We start from the raw sequence: 15,518 nt of genomic DNA, 5'->3' as shown, positions 1-15,518 counted from the left end.
CAGACAGTCCAAGGGTCAAAAGCCAAGAGGAACCATATCAAGGCAGCAGGGTCTAGGGATGCAGGAGAGACAAGGCAGGAACAACCAGTCAGGGAAGGAATCACCAGGCCAGGCAGGAACAATTTATTTATTTATTAGATTTATATACCGCCCATCTAGAACGTGTCTACTCTGGGCAGTTTACATATAACATAAAAATAAAGGTAAATCCAGATTAATCACAGAGTCCAAGATGGGAAAGGAAGAAAAGAAGAAAAAGAAAGAAAAAAGGAGATAGGCTAGGTAATGGCTGTAGGGAAGGCCTGCCTATATAGCCGCGTCTTCAAGTTAATCTTGAAGGCCCTCAGTGAGGGAGCCAGGCGGATCTCTACAGGTAAGTTGTTCCAGAGGCAAGTGGCCACTGCCGAGAAAGCCTGATTTCTAGTTTTTTCCCACCTGGCCTCTCTTGGTGTTAGGCCCCTCAGCCACCCGGCCTGACTGGAGCAGGTGATATGGCTAGAACTGGGCCAAAGAAAGTGCCTGTCAGGTATCGAGGGCCTAAACCGTTAAGGGCTTTGTATGTAATGGTTGACATCTTGAAATCAATGAGGAAGCAGATAGGTAGCCAGTGTAAGGCAGCCAAGACGATGAAAATATGGTGAAATCTTTTCACCTCCGTTAATAGCCTGGCTGCCGTGTTCTGGACCATCTGGGGCTTCCGCCTCAGTCTCAAAGAAAGCCCCATGTAGAGAGCTATACAATAGTCTATTCTTCAGACTACGAGTGCATGGACCAGTGTGGTAAGCGCCCCAGCATCTAGATAGGGACGCAGCTGGGCGATCTGCCCAAGATGTAAATGGGCAGACCGAACCACAGATGCTACCTGGGTCTCCATGGTAAGCGCTGGCTCAAGATGGACCCCCAGACTGCAAACTGAATTCTTTGTGGTGAGAGTCACCCCCCCCCCAAAAAGAGAGGGAGTTACCCAAACCATTGACATCAGGGCAACCCACCCGCAGGACCTCAGTCTTGTCCGTGTTCAACCTTAGTCCATGCGACTGCATCCATTGCAGAAGAGCCTCCAGGCAGCACCCAAAGGACAGAACAGCATCCACTGCAGATGGAAAAAAGGAGATGTAGAGCAGGGTGTCATCAGCATATTGGTGACATGAAGCTTCACATCCCTGGATGACCCCTCCCAACAGCCTCATGTAGATGTTAAACAGCATTAGGGAGATGATCAAACCCTGCAGGACCCCACAATTGAGGAACCACAGGGCCAATACATTCTCCCCAAGCTGCACTCTCTGAAGACAGCCCTTCAAGTAGGACTGGAGTCAAGCAAGAGGAAGGCCACCAATCCCCAACTCAGAGAGCCTCTCCAGGAGGATACCATGGTCAACGTTATGAAAGACAGCTGAGATATCAAGGAGAACGAGCAAGGACATTTTGCCCCTGTTGGCCTCCCTAGGTAGGTCATCTAGCAGGGCAAACAATGCTGTTTCTGTGCTGTGACACAGCCTGAAGCACAACTGAAACAGATCCAGGGCATCTGTTTCATCGAAGAGAGCCTGAAGTTGGTCAGCCACCACCCTCTCAACCACCTTGCTAAGAAAAGAAACATTGGCAACAGGCCTGTAATTGCCATTGTTGTCCACCACCAAGATTGGTTTCTTTCTAATGGACCTAATGTGCATTTCCTCAAGAAGAGACCCATTTATAATTTCAGTGGCTCATTCAGTTATCACCAGCCTGGCAGCTTTGATTAGCCAGGCCAGACAAAGGAGGAGGTGGTGGCTCAGCAGCAATCAAGGACCTTGTCCACCTCTACAGACATCACAGGTTGAAACGGAGTAATTCTCAACAGTCAAGGCACTGCACTGGATGTTTCAGCTAGATCCCTCCAACAAGGAGGCTTCCAGACAAGGCAGAAATATCAATTCAGCACAACCAGAGACCATCATCATTGAGGCAAAGACCTGTTCTTATGTAGCCCAGACCTCAGCTTCCCCAGGTGGCACTCCTGAGGAACTGGGCAACAGCTGAAGGGAAAGGGCCCAGTCCTGAAATCTCTAGAGCAGTTCTCCCCAGAGGAATGGGTTCCAGCAAGGCCCCAGTCCTGAGAACAGTATACATAATACTGCTATATCCATCTTTTTCTTTCTAACTACACATAGGGTGGTGGCAGCAAAGGTACAGAAGAAAATGGAAGTAAGTGAAGGGAATGAATGGGTGAGCCACTTTCCCAAGATTGTGCAAATGTACCTGCTTTGTTGTGTGGACTTTTAAAGATCAGACGCATCCAACAGGCTGTTTCCATCCTTTTGAAATAGCAATGAATCTAACCAAGCATGATGGGCTTCTCTGTGAATGTGACAGGGGTGCATTTTATTTGAAGTGAGACTGTTGCTGCTGCTCTTTATTTATACTGAGGCCTAGTTCCTTTAATGAGGAGATTAAATGCTTAACCAGAATTTTAATATTGCCATTTTTGATAGCAGACTGTTGCTCACACAACTGAATCCTTCTGAATACCAATAATCTGACAGCTCCAGGAACAGGTGAAGATGTAACTGTGCAAACACACTCCTAGCCACCACTGCCAGTCCAAGAAAAATAGAAAAGAGAGAGAACAGAAGGCAAACTTGTTTATTGAATCTCATGAGAGTGTGAGTCCAAGCAATTTTATTTTTTAAAAAAATATGCCATTTAGGCAGGGGGCAGGGAACTAATGAGAAAGTCTTGTTCTTGAGAATTCTCTCCTTTTCTTCTTCATAGACCCATGACATGCTGCTGGCAGGAAAGCATTTTAAACCTTGTCACCCACAGTGTGCTTTTCTAATAACTTTTTGTTCACACCAAACTGAGAGACTATGAAAAAATAGGTATTTTAAGCCGTATCTATCATGTAAAAGGTGCCCCTCTCCCCCCGCTGCTGCTTCTGTCTCTCTGTGGCTGACTGTCAGAACATTTTATCATCTTGACTAGAAAACAAGTGTTACTTGTTAGCTTGATAACAAGCTTTCCTCACAGAGCACATATGATACATACCAAGATTTTGCATTACATTGAGCAGGGGGCTAGACTCAATGGCCTTATGGAGCCCTTCCAATGCCATGACTCAATGATTCTTTTTTTTTTTTGCCTTTGCACTTATTTAAATGCAAATACTGTTCCCCAATTTAGCTTTTTATGTAACCTTTTGAGTTAATGTATTTAAGATTGACAAGAGGTGATGGCTGACCTGTCAGATCATGTTTGCACACAGCTCAGCCTTGATTGTGAGGTCAATGCTGAAGAGTAGGAATGAGCCCCATTTCACAGAAGCATAGACATCTGTGATCTTCCATAAAGCTATGTTTACATGAAACACAGTTTGTTAGAAATGTTGTAATCAGCGAGAGAGCTATAATAATTCGAGAGGTCTAAAGTAACAAATTGAAGCACTACTTTGGATACCTGTCAATCAACCTTAAATGTACTTTGATCATAGTTTCATTGTTGTTGCTCTTTAGTCATTAAGTCTGGTCTGACTCTTCGTGACCCTATGGACCAGAGCATGCCAGGCCCTCCTGTCTTCCACTGTCTCCTGGAGTTTGGTCAAATTCATCTTGGTAGCTTCAATGACACTGTCCAATCATCTCATCCTCTGTTGTCCCCTTCTTCTCTTGCCTTGACTCTTTCCCAACATCAGGGGATTTTCCAGGGAGTCTTCTCTTCTCATGAGATGACCAAAGTACTGGAGCCTCAGCTTCAGGATCTGTCCTTCCAGTGAGCACCCAGGGTTGATTTCCTTCAAAATGGATAGGTTTGATCTCCTTGTGGTCCAGGGGACTCTCAAGAATCTCCTCCAGCACCACAATTCAAAAGCATTAATTCTTCAGCAGTCAGCCTTCTTTATGGTCCAGCTCTCACTTCTGTACATCACGACAGGAAAAACCATAGCTTTGACTATGCGGACCTTTGTTGGCAAGGTGATGTCTCTGCTTTTTAAGATGTTGGCTAGGTTTGTCATCCCTTTCCTCCACAGAAGCAGGTGTCTTTTAATTTCATGTTTGCTGTCACCATCTGCAGTGATCATGGAGCCCAAGAAAGTAAAATCTGTCACTGCCTCCACATATTCCGCTTCTATTTACCAGGAGGGACCAGTGGCCATGATCTTTATTTTTTTTTTATGTTGAGTTTCAGACCGTTTTTGTACTCTCCTCTTTCACCTTCATTAAAAAGTTCTTTAATTCCTCCTCACTTTCTGCCATCAGAGTGGTATCATCTGCATATCTGATAATAGTTTTTACTGGAGCCGAAATGCCTGTGTTGTCTGATACTGTCTTTAGCCCAGAGGCCTACTTCCAAAAGTTAGCCTCAGATAGAAAAGGACCTAGTCAATAAGTGGGAACTGTTTTTTTACTGATTCAATAGGTCAACAGTTGGATTTAGAACAGCTTTCCCAAGAGCAAAACTTGCCTCATGGAACACATCTCCTGATGGAAGAGACTAGGATTATTTGTTAACACTCCTCCCTGCAGCCATCCACACTTTCTGAATCTCTAATTCATACTGCCTAGGAGAGAAAAGGTAATTAATAAAAAAATTACATTTCCCTTTCCTCCAAAGAGGGATTCTTCAACTGCAGTACATTTCATAAACAGGAGACATTCTGTTTGCTGAAGGACAAACCAAGATCCAATCCAAAGTGCTCACTTTATGTGAAGACCATAAGCACTGCATCATATTATAAAACATGGTGAATGTTGCATTTACCACTCGTTTACTGGTTATTCTTAAAATCTCCAGAAAATCTGAGGTATGCGAATAAATAGAAAACATTCAGTTAAGTGCCCACCTTCTGTTAATCAGTAGACTGAGAACCCTTCATCTCTTACATCATTCAGGCAGGCAGCATATAGATGACAACTGTGCACAAATACTGTTTGGGATATCTAGTGTTCTGTTATTGAACTCTGTGCTTAAACTTTTTTTTAAAACAAAATTAGAATACATATTTTTTAACAAATTTGACTCATTTTGTTTTGAGATGTTCTTGTTGGTTTATTTTTGTTCTGTTGCTTCTTTAAGTTATTTATTTAATATTTAAGCAAATTAAAGTTCATTAAAATTAGCCAAATTTTCACAAGGATCCCCTATTTCAATAATAATACTAAAATAGCTGTTTATTAGGCACGGTAGTACACTACTTCTCAAAGGAAACTGTTCAAAACAATTTAATCTTGAAAATTTGGTGATGAAGCCCATTTACTGGACCACCTCAGTGTTTTGGTGCTAGTGTCTATGACACTGACTAAAGAAAAAGGAAAGGGAAAGGAAAAATGGTACTACTTGAAAAGTTAACAAGTCTATTTCAGTATGAGCTTTTGTGGCTCAAAGTCCGCTTTCTCAGATATTGAAGTACAAATAAATTACCAGTATAAATCTATACATATCCCCATGACCAGATGGCAGAAAATAGACAAAGTGACAGTGGTTCACTAACACTGGAAAGGGACTATCATGTTCTAATTGCTTAATTAGCAGGTCCCGGTCAGACAATAGTTGTAGGCCAGGTGAATGTGACTGTCGAAGGAATGGTAAGAGATTTCTTCTGGGACAGAGGTGAGAGTCTGTCAAAGGAAGCAGTAATTTATACCCATGAAATATTACAGAATGCTGAGTTATTAATATATGTACCGTGTGTAGATGCCTTGATGTCTATTGAGGCCCCTGGAAATCCTTTGTAACTTGTTTGTGTCTACTGTGGCCTGTGAGGTGAAAGTGTTTTGAAGTTTATTTCTCCACGATGCCATTCCATATGTCAGATCTGCTTCATCCATGCTTTTGCACAGAGTCTGGTCTGCTTGTCCCATGTAGACTGCAGAGGGGCACTGCTGTAGAAGTTGGCATAAATCATATTAGAAGAGCAGCAAGTAAACCAGACCCTAATGTTATGGCTCACATTGTCAGGACCCTTTAGGGCAGTGGTCCCAACCTTGGGCCTCCAGATGTTCTTGGACTACAATTCCCAGAAACCTTCACCACCACCTCTGCTGGCCAGGATTTCTGGGAGTTGAAGTCCAGGAACATCTGGAGGCCCAAGGTTGAGGACCACTCTTTAGGGTACTGCACTGTAGGGATAGCAGTGGCAATCCCCAGTCTGTTCCACACACCCCAGTCCCCTTTCCATTCACTTTTGTCAGAGGACAAAGTTGTTTGAGTGAGCTGAAATGGGTTTGATCTCTTAAGCAGCTGTGGTAGAGGGCTCTGTGCTATCACCAACATCAAAATAAGGTTATCCAGGAATCCAATTTTTGTGTGGAACTGACGAAGAGGGGCATCATCTTGTTACTTGTTTCAAGAAGGAAAATTTCTTGAGCTGACTCTTTTCATGGGTTGCGGTTCATCTAATTAATAATTACTGTACATGCACCAAAGGGACTCAAGAGCTTTGCAGACAGATATCTTACATGTTGTTATGTTGCTACATGCTGATAAGTCACCTCCAATTTATGGCACCTTTATCAATGAATGATCCCCAATATGTCCTGTTCAGCACTTGAAAGCTCAAGGCTGTAGCTTCCCTTATGGATCCACATCAATAGAAGAGAATGAATAATTCCAAGGGTGATTTCTGGAGATCAGCTGCTGGACAGCAGTGGTAGCAGAAGGAAACACTGGAGGAAAATCTTTCACAGACAACAGCAATGACGCTCAGGTTAACTTTTGTTAGTATTGTGCAAAAGAAGGCAAGGATGAACAACTTATGAACATTTCTTACCTAATATATAAGCCTACAGCAATCAGCCCCAGTGTAGTGTAGTGGATTGAGTAATGGACTAGAAATCAGGATGCCTGAGTTCAAATCACCATTCATCCATGGAAACTCACTGGAATAACAGAACTGGTAAAACCACCCCTGAAATACCTTACTTACTTTGAAAACCCTATTGAGGTTGCTATAAGTCAGTTCCAACTTGATAACAATGATCAGCAGCAATGGAATAAACAGAGCTTGGAGATAATTTATTTGTTACAGTAGCATTACTCAGCTGTAACAATTTACTTTTGGAGGCAACAGAAGGATAGCATCATTTGCATGAGGAATATTACCGAGAAACATTTTTATGTCATTCAGGAAATGTCACTGGGGAAGTATCACCCTATGTATCCACATGAGAATCCCTCCTCCTATTGTATGATATCAGCCGATCATAGGAAAAGGTCCTTTGCTACATTCTGCAATACATGGAAACTTTTTAAAAATTTAAATAGACAACAGGGGAATTACCCTCTTATCGCCTTTTATATCAGGATTAGCACCCTACACCCCATAATAAGGACTAGGAATGAGTTGGACAGTAACACTCATAACACAATAATGTACGGAGGAGCACATCCAAGCTCTAGGAATAAAGCCATTCATTATCAAGCACTGTTGAATAAAATTGCAGGTACCTTTGTTTATTTCCAAAGTTTATCTCCATTTTACTGTGTATTTTTGGAGCTATAGCAGTCTGCTTCACTTCTCACCCAAGACAATGAAAAATAAAAACATACTCTTTGCTATTTTTCCCTGCCAACAGTGTTTTGTTATGACCATAGGGCCTTAACAACAGTAGTATACTTCCTAGTGAAATTAACAGCATCTCTATGTACATAATGATGAACAGTCAGCAGTCACTGTTTGCTGGCCTCTGACAATATCACTCTCTCGTCCTTTCCCTCTAGTGAATTCCATTGATCTTGCTGAAGACACTTCAGCAAGCGTATAAATATTGATCTCAAGGAGTGAGTAATTCATGGATAAGGGTTGTTAGCAACCACTTTCTTGGATGCAAATGGAACCAAAAACAAACAAACGAACAAAAAACTCAGTGCTTATGTGCAAGCTTTCATCTAGGCTGAAACCAAACAAAGAGTTGATTCCTGTAAAGACAGAAAAGATGAGATTCGGTATTTTTGGTAAAATAATCAGATGGCATTCAGGATGCAGCACCCTATAAATTATGGTCAATTTGTATATCTTCTTTCATGTATGCAGAGATTTCAAGTAATTATAAGCTCTGGGCTCCCTACACAACCCATTTTAGAGTCTGAACTGATAGTCCAATGTGGATCAACAGGGAACCTATAGACAAATAATAAGTTGCACTAAGAAGTTGTGTGGTAAGTTGCACTAAAGTAGGCCTATTGACTCACTAGGGATCTCATAAGTCAAATCCTCCTTAAATTCCATTGAATCAAGGGCCTATGACTTACTATGCTAAGCAACAAAATTTCAGCCCTTGTGATATAAGGGTAGAAATAAAGGTACCAAATGTCCATTTGCAGCCTTATGCTGAGCATAACACCTAGTTCTGCCCTTGGATGTGGAGTTTCATCCTATGAACATAAGTATCAAAACAGATCATATAAAAATAATTGCACTCTGAAAGATTATGCTCACTTTAATTATTTCCAATTTGTCTGTCTGTTCATCCATCTGCTTTGCTCCATAATATATCCTATCTACATATCCATGACACTTTGTGGCTGCTAAGCATGCTCAGTTCTCCTGAACTGACTTGAGCTGTTTCAGAGTTAGCCCCCCCCCCCAATGTATTCTTTTTCTATTTCCTTGAACTTTTGCATAATGATGGGCCATTTGTGTTTATATGGAAGACCCAAAACATGAAAGTGACCTTGTTTTGTGTACTGTATGTTCTTTTATCGATTACCACAAGATAGCCTTTAAAACATCAATGATTTGTATTAAGGAAAGAAGGGTACGCAAAGGTTGTGTTTCTTTTCTTTTGCTTATCTCTTATTTCACAGTTTCTCTTTAAAATCATCTGAGAAGTTTTATTTTATAAAATAGCACCTAGCAGCAGCCAGCCAGAATAACTGTGAGAATTTGGATTCCCCCCCCCCCCCGGAACCCAATGAGGGTTGTTCCTTGTTGGTGGGAGTACTGTGTGCTGAGCTCCTAAGTGTCCTCAATCTTGGATTGCTTTTGCTGCCTGACTGTGCTTCTATAATAGTTTTGCCCCTCTTTTTTTGGCCTTTTTTCAATTAATGTTTGGGGGATGCCCCCTACCCATTTCTTTGGATTGTTTTTGCTATTGTCTGTCTCTGTTTTGTGATTCCTCTTTTTGACTCCTTTCCCTGATTTCTTTTGGGATTTTCCCATTCTATGGATTTCCTCCCATCATTTTTTTGCTTTATTTTTGCTGCCACCTGCCTGGCTTACCTGCTGCCACCTGCAATGCAAGGAAGAGAAGCAATCAAGTGCTGAGGAGCGAGGACTCTCCCTGTATTCTAGCAATTTTGGTTTGATGGGGGCTTTGGTTATATATATTTTTGGCTTTGTTTGCTTACATCCTTTTCAAGTTTGTTTGTTTGTGGAGAGAGGGGGCTGTTCAGTTTTGTTTTGTTTTTTAACTTTCCATTTTTTCCCCCTTATCTGTGTGGGAGGGGTGCTTTTTAATGACTGGCCTCTTTTTCCCCCCTTTTCTTTTTTGCGTAGTTAGTTTTAAAGCATTCATTAGGGCTTTCGGAGCGCTCGGAAGCAGGGATGGAGAAACAGAAGACAAATTACCTGAAAGAGGCTTTTCCTTTTTCTATGGAACAAAAGAACTGGTATATAAAAAATATGAAAATGAATAACACAAAAGAGGCATCTAGAAAAATCCTGAAACAGAAGAAGTATGAAATGTTTTGCTTTGTATATCTCTACTTTTGTGTTCCCTTGAGCATGCTGTTATATGGTTAACGTAAGGAAGCAGCTGAGTTTGCTGCTGAGATATGAAAGATAACCCTCTTGTTTCTCCCCAGGGTCATAATGCTGTTAAATTCAAAGTGCACAGTGGTTTCTTGTACCTGTGGCTTTATGTCAAATCACATATTCCTATATACAGTTTGATAATGAATTTGATTCTGTGTTCTGTTTCAGTTTTATTACATTTGCAAGGAATTTGTTTGGGTCTATATGAGAGAAAGAGGGAGAGCCTTAAGGATCAGTAGTATCCATGTTTTTAGTTCCCCACCTACAATCTGAAACGATACCACTTTGCAATGGTCTCATCATCTTGGCATTCTGTTCACCTGTTTTAGTTCTTAATTTAAAGCTTTACAAAGATTTGGGGGAAAGTCTAGCGAGGGAAATGTCTGAGATGTAAAGACATTTAACAGCTGCCCACACATATCTGTAGCAGCTCGGCCCAATCTGTTCCTGTTTTTTTTATTATGCCTCTTTCAATACGATATGTTTAATTTCAGAATAATCATTTAAATATATGTATTTCTAAAAGAAATCTGGTTTCCTAACTGAATTATCTCTTTTTCAGAACACTTCATAATCATTGGAAATGTTTGGCAATACACAAGAACTTGGAGGAAGAGAATTTTGCTTTTAGACCTCATTTATTAGCCATTTTCTTCAAGAAACCAGCTGGGCATGAATATCTGAGTGAGTTTGTATATATATATAAATGAATTGTGATTCCTAGTAAATGAAATTCATTTAAATCATAGGGCAATGCTGTGTATTCAATAAACGCTTCAAAATTAAACGGATAAATGTAACATTTTATGCCATCTCATATTGCAGAGATCTAATTAAAAGTTAAATGTGAGCTTCACAGAACAAGTTGAAGTGAAAGAGCAACTGCAGAAATTGACTTTTCTGGTGAGACCAATGGGAGCTTTGCAGATTTACATTGGCTCTATGAATCTGATCATGACAAGGGTGGATGTTATGTGAATTGATATTTAAAGAGGCTTTCTTATTCATCAGGCTACAGGATAAATTATATGAATATGGGGAAGGGGGGGAATCAGGCTATTCTAGCTTTTCCTAGTATATCTCTTGACTAATGTACTTCCCTCATAAGCTCATTGCCCTGGATGATCATCATGTAGAGCAATATATCATACCAAGTGCCATATGAGTTTTACTTCAGAAAGGGACTATACATAACTGCTCTAGTATGAGTACTGGGTGGAAGAGCCTTGCCCACCTTGTCCCACCAAATGGGACCAATAACCCATTTTCGATTCAGACTTGTAAGGAATGTTGACTGAGGGCTAAGTCAGGCTTACCACCCAAGACCGTGACCCTGAAATATTTTGGACTGCAGTGCCGATAACCACTCCTGGTAGGCTAAGCTGACGAAGGCTGAGTATGGCTGTGGTCCAGAGCATCTGGAGAGCACCACGTTGTGAAAGGTTGGATTAAATGGGCCTTAAGTCATATTGAGGGAGGGAGATAGGCCCAACAAGAATAATATGGGCAGCAATTAAAACGTCTGACTGTGTTAGAGTGGACAACTTTCAAAGGTTAGGAGCTACACCTACCCATCCTCAGATCTTGGGAGGCTACCTATTCTAATTTTTTAATCAGATGACCCCTTGTGCTCTAGTCTACAGTCTACATTTTGCCAAGCCCGGACTCCAGGTTTAACACATACACAGCCCAGTCTTTAACCTCACAACTGAACTTAGGTCTGTTAAACTCTCCTAGGACAAGTCAATTTTACCAGTATTTTGTTGCACTGCCTTTTCATCTTAAAAGTATTCCTCCCCTGCAAGGATGTCACTTTTCTCTCTCTTTCTTCGCTGTCCTCTACCGGGCCATTTACAGCAGAGCAGAACCCACAAACATGGGGAGTGGGAAAAGGTTATTTGAAAAGTTCAGGCTTTATATGGTCTCTGTTTCAGTTCTGATCACTGGAGAGATGCCTCCCTGCTTTGGATAACGCAAGAGATGGCCCAAAGTAGCATGAGTCAGCTTGGGATTCAGGTTTCAGCTGCATCCAGTGCCTAACCCTATCTCTCTATCTTAATTTTTTTAAGCCATTCATGGACATTCGTATCAAATGCATGTGCTGCCTGAATATGCAAGATGAGACATAGTGGGGAAGTAACAGAGCCAGTGCAATTCAGAGGTACTTAACCAAAGTACTTCTCTGTACCACTATGAATCTCTCCTAGGAAAGCTGGTTTTGTTGCAGTCTCAAACTCCTTTAGTGATGCTAAAGGAAATGATAATAAGTGCTCTCTGGAAGTTTTTCTTTCCTTTTCACAAAGAGAGAGTTCCTCTACCAATTATATCTCAACAGTTCCTTCCATGTTCCAAATCCAGCTGACAGTGGCTTTTTAGAAACAAAGCTCAAGACCCTTCATCTTCCTCTTGTTTATTATCTGCTCGGTTCCACATGCCCTCAGTAACATCTCAAGCAGCAGGAGCTCACAAATTGCAGTGACTGGAGGCCAAATCAAAGTAGCTCAGGAGCCACTCTTAATCGACTCCTTGGGCAATGTCATCAGGGTAGCAAGCTGTAACCTGAATCTCCATCCTACCACACCAACAAAATGTGACTCATATAACAAAGGGGTGTTTTGGGTGGTTTTTGTTTTTAAAGATCTTAACCAATAATATTAACCCACTAGAGGAAACACAGCTTAACAAAACAAGGCCATGGAACCCTCATCTATCCACCTGTGGGCAGGGCACATGCTTTGTATGGGTGTCCTCCTTGGTGGAATCTTAGATATCTCCCAGGTAATCTCCACTTAACAAATTTCAGTTATCAGAGCTGGCGAAGGCAGTCCGAAAGAACTATGATTGCAGTTCTGGACTATATGACCCGCTGTTCTGTCTCGGTATAAGAGCCAGCTTAACTTTTACTCAGTTTAAAAGTCATCACCATAAATGCAAATAATAAAGGACAGGTTCACAGTAGAAACCCTGACAAATAACCAGTGAATCCCTGTTTAACATTTTCCAGCAAAGGGTAGCCCAACTGCCTCTGAGTAAATCTGCTCTATTGTTGAGCATCTCATACTGTTATTATGTTCTTCCTAAAGTTCAGTCAATATTTCCTTTCTAATTTGCATCCATTGGTATACGTTCTGCCCTTTTGGAACCACAGAAAACAAGCTAGCTCTAGGAAAATCCTTCATATATATGAAGTTTCCCAGTCTTCTCCTCGCCATACAAAGTTCCCTGACCCCTTCTTTATGCTACATGGTTTCCAGATCTGTTGCCACCTTAATGTCCTCTTGTGCACATGTTCCAGTTTGCCCATGTCCTTTCTTTTACTCTGGTGACCAGAACTGAACACTGTACCCCAAGGGAAAGTCTGAACAAAACAGAATAGAGTGGTACTATTTTTCTGACTTTAAATTGAAAGTGGGAGAGGGAAAAATTTGGCATTCAAAAAGAGATGGTAACAAAACTATCATATTTCTTTCATATTTTCTCTTTCAGAGTAACTCTGTCTAACTCACATATGCAAAATTACCTCATTGATATTCCAGCAAATAATGTCACAACTGAGGAGGGCTCTTAGCTGGCAATAAGGATTAAGAGAACATCCTGGAAGGCAAAAGGAGTGAAAGTTTGGGTCTTTAAGGAGACCTGGGAAATGGGAGTGGCTGCTCTTAAGATGCAGTGCTTGATGACTTGTTGTTGTTGTGAAACTCTTAATGGCATTTACAAACTACAACAACACAAGCAAAGTAGGAGAAGTAAAATTACACAAATTTCACAAATTAAGAGCAAGAAGCAGGAGACAATTTCAGAATTGCAGATAAGAAACCTGCAACAGCAGCAGTCAGGGAATTATATTCATCACTCATGAAAATAGAAAGAATTGACTCAGAAGAATTGGAAAAATAAAAGTGTGCTGCTTATATACCGCAAAGTATGCTGCTTATTTACCACCCCATAGCACTTCCTCTCTGGGCGGTTTACAAGTTAATTATGCAGGCTACACATTGCCCCCTGCCACGCGAGCTGGGCACTCATTTTACTGACCTCGGAAGGATAGAAGGCTGAGTCAACCTTGAGCCGCTACCCAGGATTGAACCCCAGGTCGTGAGCACAGTTTTGGCTTCAGTACAGGAGTTTAAACACTGCGCCATGAGGCTCCTTGTGGTAAGAGATAATAAGAGATCTAAGGTTCAAGAAAAAAAAATTGGAGGTAAGAATGAGCAGGGCATTGAAACAGTATATGAACCAGGGTGTCAGGAGTCTCTATAAAAAAAACACCAAGGTCTTTTTTCACGCGGGATATTAAGAAATCGACCGGCATAGGTGTCTGAAGGAAAAATATTAAAATGGGTTAACATAAAAGCTCTTCGTAGATGTGGGTTTACTAGGGAATGGAAATATTTGGGAGAATGATCCTGAGATGGAAAGAATCCAACAGAAAGAGGGGAATATACAGAATTAAGGTTATTGCATAGGTAATTGAATTGGGCGTGACAGAGCTTGTCCTTGATTATGGAATAAGCCCTAGGGAGATTCATATCTACCAAAGATTCCAGGGATATTTGAAGAGAGAAGAGTTTCTTTTCAAGAAGCTGGAACCAAGAAAAAGAGTAAGAATCACACAATATATCATATATCAGGGAACCAGGATGTAAATTTTTAAAAAAGACTGAGCCAAAATTTAAATGTGAGTAACCAGGCAGTTGTGGAAGGTAGGTGAATGCCCAATTCTAAAGAAATAGTAGAATGCCAAATTAAGTTGGGAACTCCTAATATTCTGTGAAAAACATTGCTGCAACTTGATCAATATTCAAATTAACCAAATGGATCCATATAGGCATACCATATATCAAGTGAGAAAGAATCTTAGACTGAAAAATCTGAATGGCTGCTGGGATATATTGGTTTCCGGAAGAATAATGAAACTTAGAAATAGATTTCAATTGGGGAGAAATTGAAAAGATGGCAGCTTTTATATGTAATGTCCAGCTGAGTTTGTGATGAATAAGAAGACCCAAATACTTATAAGAGTGTACTTGATAATAGGAAGAAGATCCTATTGTCCAAGGGGTAGGGGACCAAGAGCAGGAAAAAAAAACAAAATTTGGGTTTTACTAGGGTTAATGGATATATCATTAAGATCACAGAAATCCTGAAATTTAAGTAAAGTGCAACGAGACATCAGCACTATATCATCGGCATAGAGGAGTATAGATAAGGGAACACCATTAAGAGGCGGAGCTGACTGATTACAAGGAAAAAGAAAAGAGGGAAGATTGGCTAAAAATAAATTAAATAATAGAGGGGCCAAAAAGCAACCTTGGCAGACACCTTTGAAAATTGGATTTTTTTTCCGGTAAGTGTTGGAATTAGGTAAACAAACCGGGCAGGAATTAAGGGAATGCAACTGGTGGAGCAAAAATAGCAGGTGTGGATCGATATTCCAGTTGGAAAGTTTTTCCATACTAGATCTCTATTTACGGAATCAAATGCCCCTTGGAGGTCCACTAAGGGAACAAAAAGTTCGGTTTTGTTGTGGATTGCATATTTTTCAGCAAGAAAAGTCAGCAAAAAGATATGATCCAGAGTGGACACTCCAGCACAAAGCTTGGTGACTTGTTCATTGGTGTTGCTTAGAAGGCTCCATTATCCTATGTTTTGGATTAGATTTATTTTCAGGGGCCTGTTTCAATTGCTGCTACTGATTCACCATTACAAAACTGTATTTTTTAAAAATTATTATTATCTTGATATCACATTCCCAGGGGGTTTCAACAGGCAAAAGTCCAATAAG

The 15,518-nt window shown here is 40.8% G+C and overlaps 1 long non-coding RNA gene across 2 annotated transcripts in view; it reads left to right on the top strand.

The window, feature by feature from the left end:
- LOC140707740 (uncharacterized) overlaps positions 1-15,518 on the top strand; it is a 111,534-nt gene that overhangs the window by 50,843 nt on the left and 45,173 nt on the right. For both annotated transcript variants that reach the window (XR_013545704.1, XR_013545703.1), the window contains exon 2: positions 10,296-10,417. This is a non-coding gene — a long non-coding RNA (uncharacterized LOC140707740). The remainder of the gene's footprint in view (positions 1-10,295; positions 10,418-15,518) is intronic.

Source organism: Pogona vitticeps, chromosome 5, assembly GCF_051106095.1.
Source record: "Pogona vitticeps strain Pit_001003342236 chromosome 5, PviZW2.1, whole genome shotgun sequence".
NCBI lineage: Eukaryota > Metazoa > Chordata > Lepidosauria > Squamata > Agamidae > Pogona > Pogona vitticeps.
The sequence above is the reverse complement of the archived record's forward strand: the minus strand, read 5'-3'. Positions and strand labels throughout refer to the sequence as shown.